The sequence below is a fragment of the Lolium rigidum genome, chromosome 2 (assembly GCF_022539505.1).
Source record: "Lolium rigidum isolate FL_2022 chromosome 2, APGP_CSIRO_Lrig_0.1, whole genome shotgun sequence".
Taxonomy (NCBI): domain Eukaryota; kingdom Viridiplantae; phylum Streptophyta; class Magnoliopsida; order Poales; family Poaceae; genus Lolium; species Lolium rigidum.
Window position 1 is genome coordinate 111,710,172 of NC_061509.1, and position 6,373 is coordinate 111,716,544.

The 6,373-nt window shown below is 41.0% G+C and overlaps 1 long non-coding RNA gene across 2 annotated transcripts; it reads right to left on the reverse strand.

Annotated features, from left to right (window-relative positions):
• Positions 1-1,896: 1,896 nt before the first annotated feature.
• On the reverse strand, positions 1,897-5,753 carry LOC124687107. 2 transcript variants are annotated; one of them, XR_006998091.1, is made up of 5 exons: positions 5,471-5,753; positions 5,311-5,395; positions 5,078-5,176; positions 4,208-4,958; positions 1,897-2,220 (listed from the first exon to the last, which is right to left on the reverse strand). It is a non-coding gene; the product is annotated as an uncharacterized LOC124687107 (long non-coding RNA). The 2 variants fall into 2 exon arrangements; XR_006998090.1 differs by having other exon boundaries at positions 1,897-4,958.
• Between the last annotated feature and the right edge of the window lie 620 nt (positions 5,754-6,373).

Genomic DNA, 6,373 nt, shown 5'->3' on the forward strand with positions numbered 1-6,373 from the left:
TCGGGGGCTACTCTTATCAGAGGTATTGTTTATACTTATGATAAGAGGTAAATGCAGATGATAAAATATAGAGTTGATTCATCAGTAAAGCAAGTTGAGCCTACAGCCAAGCATAAATACTTGACTGTAGCCTCGGGGGCTACTCTCATCGGGAGCGCTTGTCGCGCACCCGATAAAGATGGAAGAACTCGAAGAAGTGACAATATAGCGACAAAGATGTTAAAAAGGTGAGCCTACAACCAAGTACACGCACTTGGCTGTAGCCTCGGGGGCTACTCCCATCGGGAACGTTGTTCGCGTGCCCGATGAAATTATAAAAGGCATGGTGAGCATATTTCGAGTTATACAAATAAATCTTCATATACTCCCATCAGGAAGACAAGATAAAAATATACAAGTCATCTGGTGACTCGAATAAATGTGCTATTCCAGTAGCCGAAAAAGGCACTCGACAATATATTCTCAGAGCGCCTCAGTCACGAATTAATCTCTGAATGCCGCAAAACTTTGCGAAGGTAAGTCCCCAGGATCCGTCCTGTGCGGCGTGGCACCGCCTCTGACGGCGCTTCGCTACTTTAATATTGAGGAGATGTCAGGGGCTGCAGGAGCAGTGCTACGAGATTATGAAGGGAAATTTAGAGCTGCAAGCTGCACTATTATCTCTCACGTACCAAATGCAGAGGTGTCAGAATCTACTAGCAAGAATGGGCGCGGCGGCACGCCGCGCCGACTGTGTAATACAATGTTCTTAATAATTCTAAGACCATACTTAAATTGATAAAAGTAATGAATATTTTCATGTCTAAACAATAGGTTTTAAGGTAGTTGATAAGAAATTTGATAGACCATACAATTAAATTATGTATAAAAAGTTGACCTGACCTGAGAATCAAGTAAGTAAACAGGCATCAGAAAGACGCATAAATCAAGTCTGGTAATAATAACTGGTATTTCATATTGATCATCCTATTGTACATAAGCACACCGCGCCAGTGAGGCAACATTCATAGTTGTAAGGAGTTTGTTACATCATCTGTGGGTGGTGACACTTAGGATGAAAATCCACTTATAAAAAGAAGTTAGCTTGTTCGTATTAATATATAATTGGAACTCATTTGCATAGTTAATTGTCATGCATAAATGTCATAGATCGTAAATTCTATCTAGTATACACGACAACACTTTTTAGATATGTTAAAGAAGCACAGAATGGTGGGTCGCATCGATGTTCCCATATATTTGAATTGCCAGTGCTCGGTGCTGTCATCTTCATGGTTGGAGGAGAGGATGGTGTGAGCTCTCCACTTGGTGCATCGTGTTCTTCTTTAGTAATGTGATTAGCATTCTTATATAGACCGGTGTGCCATATTGAGAACCAATAAACATATCCATTGATGAAAAGTCCTTGTTAGTTCCTAGTGCCTCTATGATCTTTTCATCAATAGACAGATGAATGGTCATATCACTGGAATAGATTGAATCACTGTATTAATTGTCAATCGGGGACTCGACCACAATGCCTTCTTGAATCGGTCATCATACTTCGCATGTACACAAACAACAGATATACTATGAAAATTTACATTGTGTGTGAAATGAAAAAAAAAAGGTAGTCGAATTCTAAGAAATGAATAAAAAGTAAAGATTTTTTTTGACACGGATGATTTCAGGAAAAGGACATCAAAGTAGTAATAAACAATTGATCTAGGCATATGATAAACATTTAAAAAGTATGAAGGAACAATTGTTCTGGGCTGGTAGAAATCTTTTCATAGCAACAAAAACATTTGACAAAATCGAAGCATGTACTTGACTTGAATATTAAATATAAGTTCAAGATTTGCGCAGGCCAATTGATCTGATGCACAGGCCCTGAGTACAGTTAAGAATAGAGTAAAAAATGATAAAAGACACATATTACATATTAAGATACTGTGGAAGCAATGTACTGATATCATGGTCTACATGACCAAGTACAATTGATAAGCAGGTAGAAATGATAAAGTAAATAAGTTGCCTGCTAAATAGCAGCACAATATATCTCTTGAATTTGGGCAGCTGACGTCTAAGGCCAACATATGCATGTGGCGTCCACAACAATGTGTGCTGCTTTGTCCTGTAGAGGACCAGACATTCTACATCTTGGCACTGTTAAGCGTTGACGGTCACCATGGCTCCAGGCCTAGCACTGGTGCCCTCCATATATCTTCTTGTTCATCCCTGCGGTCCACTCAGATTATTTCAGGTAAGCTAGCTATTAATCCAGGTCACATGGAAATGTTTCCTCTGAGAAAGTGCACTTCCCACAAAATGATTGATGAAAAAACATGCAACTATTAATTTCTTTGTCTGTCGTCTTGATTACCTATCACCTCTCTCAGAACTATGCGTGCACAAAGAAGAAAGAGTGGAGCGGCAACGCAAGCAGTAGGAATCAACTTTAGACTCACCACAACAACTCAGGAATTTATATTGAAAATCTTAACTCTAAAAAAGATGAGCTATCACTTTGTGCACAATTGCACATGTCCTATTGTTATACCATACTATATTAAATCTTTAAAAACTTGAACTGCATGCACATGTCTTATTCCTAAACTTAGAAGACGTTTGGCAACAAAGTGCAGTAGCACAGACATGAGGAACTAAGTATTTTTCCTCAAGATCAGTAGGCACGAAGCATAGGCACCCAGATGAAATAGAAGCACCGAAATTAGAAGAAAGCGCCAACCCAGAAATGTCCAGTAATGCAGGACCATCAGCATAATGTAATAACGAAGAAATGCTAAAACTTTAATACCCATGATTTCCAAAGAAAGTAATCCAAAACTATAGTTAGCAAGCTGGCATGGTCTGATGTTGGACTACTGAGATCTCCCTATAGCTCGATAAAATTTCTTCCTTGTGCCGAATCTATTTGCTGCTATAAGTATACACACCAGTAGCATTGCCAATCACAACAGGATTCATGAAAGTGTCTACCTCATTAGTAACCATAACGGTGTTTGAGTTTCAGAAGATAAATCTCCGTTGTCACCCAAGAAAGAGTGCAAGCACATCACGGAAAATTCAATAACTGATAGCACTGTTCAGTAGGTTTCCTCATGGGCCATATACCAATATTTTTAAACATAAAACAATGGTGAATAACAGTTTTAAAAATCGTATACATCAGGTTCTCTTAAATTATCAAATTCATTGGTTTAGAATATTCTGCAAGAGTAAAAAGGGCTCTTGCCCAATTAGCCAATTTAAACATCAAAAATTGCACCCAGGTGCATACAATATCTAAGGTTGGTCGCACTTCTAGTTAAATATTTCATCACAATGTGACTGCAAATAATTAACTACTGCAAATGTACCAACTTAGCCTGAGCTCAATTTCAAGATATGAATCGATAATTTTCTGACACATATTCTGAGAAACTACACACACACAAAATTACAGGGGTCTGGGGCGGTGTTCAGCTAGACATAAAAATAAATATGTCCGTTCACATCGAAGAATTTTGTCGAGTCATTATAGACTTGTAGTGATTAAATGTTAACCCCAGAGAAAATGTAATGCATAGCCACTGGAAATACATACAACGCTTGAAGACAAATGGATATAAGAGAGTTATCACATACGAAAATTTGGCTACATTCAAAAACTAAGTAAATAACAAAGTACATAAAAACCTAAGTGTGTTAGACAGGAATATAAGAGTGTTGGCGTTGCATACCAAACTTTTAGAAAAAAAAAACACTTCAGCTCTTATTTGCAAATAACATGAAATAAAATAAATATATATAGATGATACACTTACCAAATGACCAATGAACAAACATGAGTTATATGGTTACTAAGTATTGTACAAAAAAATTATTTATTGCTACACTGAAAAGGGTCAAGTGGTAAAGAACCCGGTTAATACATTTGCCATACCAACGCGTACTGGGACATGTCATTGCCTTATTCATGTTTATTAGACCAGATCATTCCGCTTTATAGGATCGTGAATTTGACACGTTGATGGGGTACCATAGGTGTAGAAAATTGTAGGAACAACACAAAGCACAACAACCTACATCTAGATGAATAATTGTGTATGAGATAAGCATAATAACCAAATTAATCCCAAGTAATGGAGTAGAAGTAAAGGATAAAAGCACACCCAAAAATTAAACAAACGCAATCAATCAAAATTGGAGGAAAAAGACATACTAATAGAACAACCAGCAGTAACCAGCAGCAATGATGACTTCCATCTCACCAGCATTTGTGACAGATTCAACCTAGAGAAGAGTAAACAACAATACTGGAAAAAATCAACCAAAAAAACATCTTTACCAACATGCTTATGTTTTGCACGACGTGCCCGCTGCAGCCGTAGTGTGGCTACATGTTGGGAACAAAAAAGGTCCTTTCTCAATACCATTTGAGGGGGCTAGTTATTCTCAAAGACCAAATTCTATCCCGGTGTAATATTAAACAAGAAGGATTATCATGTGCAAACCAAAGATGAGACTCTATGTCAGTGTGATACAAAATCAAAGAGATTATACCCTGTTGTGATTGTTGAAAATAGCAAAAGAATCTAGCTCTATTTGTTGCAAGATGAACTACCTAATGTAGAAGAATCAATAGCTTTAATGGTAGATATATAATATATCTAAATAATCACAAGCTCAGTAAAATCTTATCATATTTGTGCAAACCTGACTGCCAATAGCCAAACAACTTTGAGTGAGTCCACGGTTCTCATATAAGGCCCATCTTGTGCAATCAAGTACATTTTATAATTTCATAGTGCAATTGTTGTGCACAGTTCTTATATACAGTCCCATCTTGTGCAATCTAGTGGAAATATTTTGGAGCATGAAACATGAACCACGGTATTAGCATGTTTCTAAATCCAAATGCAAGCAACATATTCCAGATGGCCAGGAAACAAAAACATCAACGATGTAATGACCTGAAAAAGGTGAAAAGTGTTACCATCTAAACACTCAAGCGGCCGTTTGCCAAGAAGAATTCGATGGCTCGGCACTCGGCAGACTGGGTTAGCAGGTGGAAAAAAAAAGAGTCACAAACCGGGATTAACAGGTAGAGACGATGGATGGCCAACAACAGAATCCCTGACCGGGCCATACAGGCCAAAGTACAGCGCCATCTGAACCATAGAGCTCTGGGCTAGAGGTAAAGAGCAGGAGCACGAGATTACCAATGGAGAATAGACATTAGATAACAACAGATGCTAGTATATGCCAGTACCAACACTGTTGGTCCATAGAATCAAAAACATCAAAGATTCAAACTGAACATACCAGCAGTATGATGATGCAAAGCAGGCACTTACTGCGACACAAGCAACCAGCATGACTGACAAAACCCATAAATTTTGCACAAGAACTGCACACAAAGAACTACATATTAATTGAAAGAAAAAGAAGTAGAAAATAGACAGGGAAGGGGAACCACACACACCTTCAGAAGTGGAGAAACCGGATGCAATATCCCAAGCCAATAACCACCGCTGTGGTTGGGCGTCGGCGACCAAGAAGAGACGACTACAACCCTCTGTTACCAGGAACCGCCAATTGACGGGATCCCCACGACATGTAACAGTAGATCAGCTGCTCATCACCACGGGCCTGTGGACAGCCGCCACCAGGATCCCCTTCGTCGGTGCGCTGCTCCGCTCCCTGCGCTTTGAGCTGCAATTGCTACGGGCTTTCGCTAGTGGCCGACGGCATAATTTTCCATACCCGAGGTGGTCCCTGCCGGTGGGCACCGTCGGATCCTCCGCCGGCTTCAGCGGCCGCTCGGGGCCACGACGTGGCTGGCACGGCTTGGCGTCGCGTTGTGCGACAACGGCATGTCCGGCCTCTTCCTCGCACCGGCCCGGGACATCGCCGGACAGTTGCCGCAAGAACCACGACAGCAGCATCGAAAACGTCGGCGAGGGCTGTCGGCGTTCCCCGCCGGTAGTCAACCTCCACATCAGGGGAAATCAGGGCGGGAGGCTCGGGCATGGGGCAGAACGGTGGAGGTGGACGGACGATGATCTTGCGCGCTCGTGCGCCGCGCCGCCGAGGGTTTCCCGCCGTCGTCGCCTCCCGCTTTTTCCGCTGCAATCCTTATCTCCGGCTGCACACTTTGCTCGCATCTATGGGAGAGATATGAACTGAGAGAGAGGCGAAGGGGAATTTCTGGAGATACTGACCACGTGGGAGACAAAACTCATCGTCAAAGCGGTGCTATCGGGCCCACACAGCCCAGTCTACTTTGTACCTATGGCCACACCAGCTACATACCACAGCAACCAACCAGTGAAGTAGTAGCCTGTTACCCTAAACTGCTAGACAACATCAAATGGTACACGAAAAA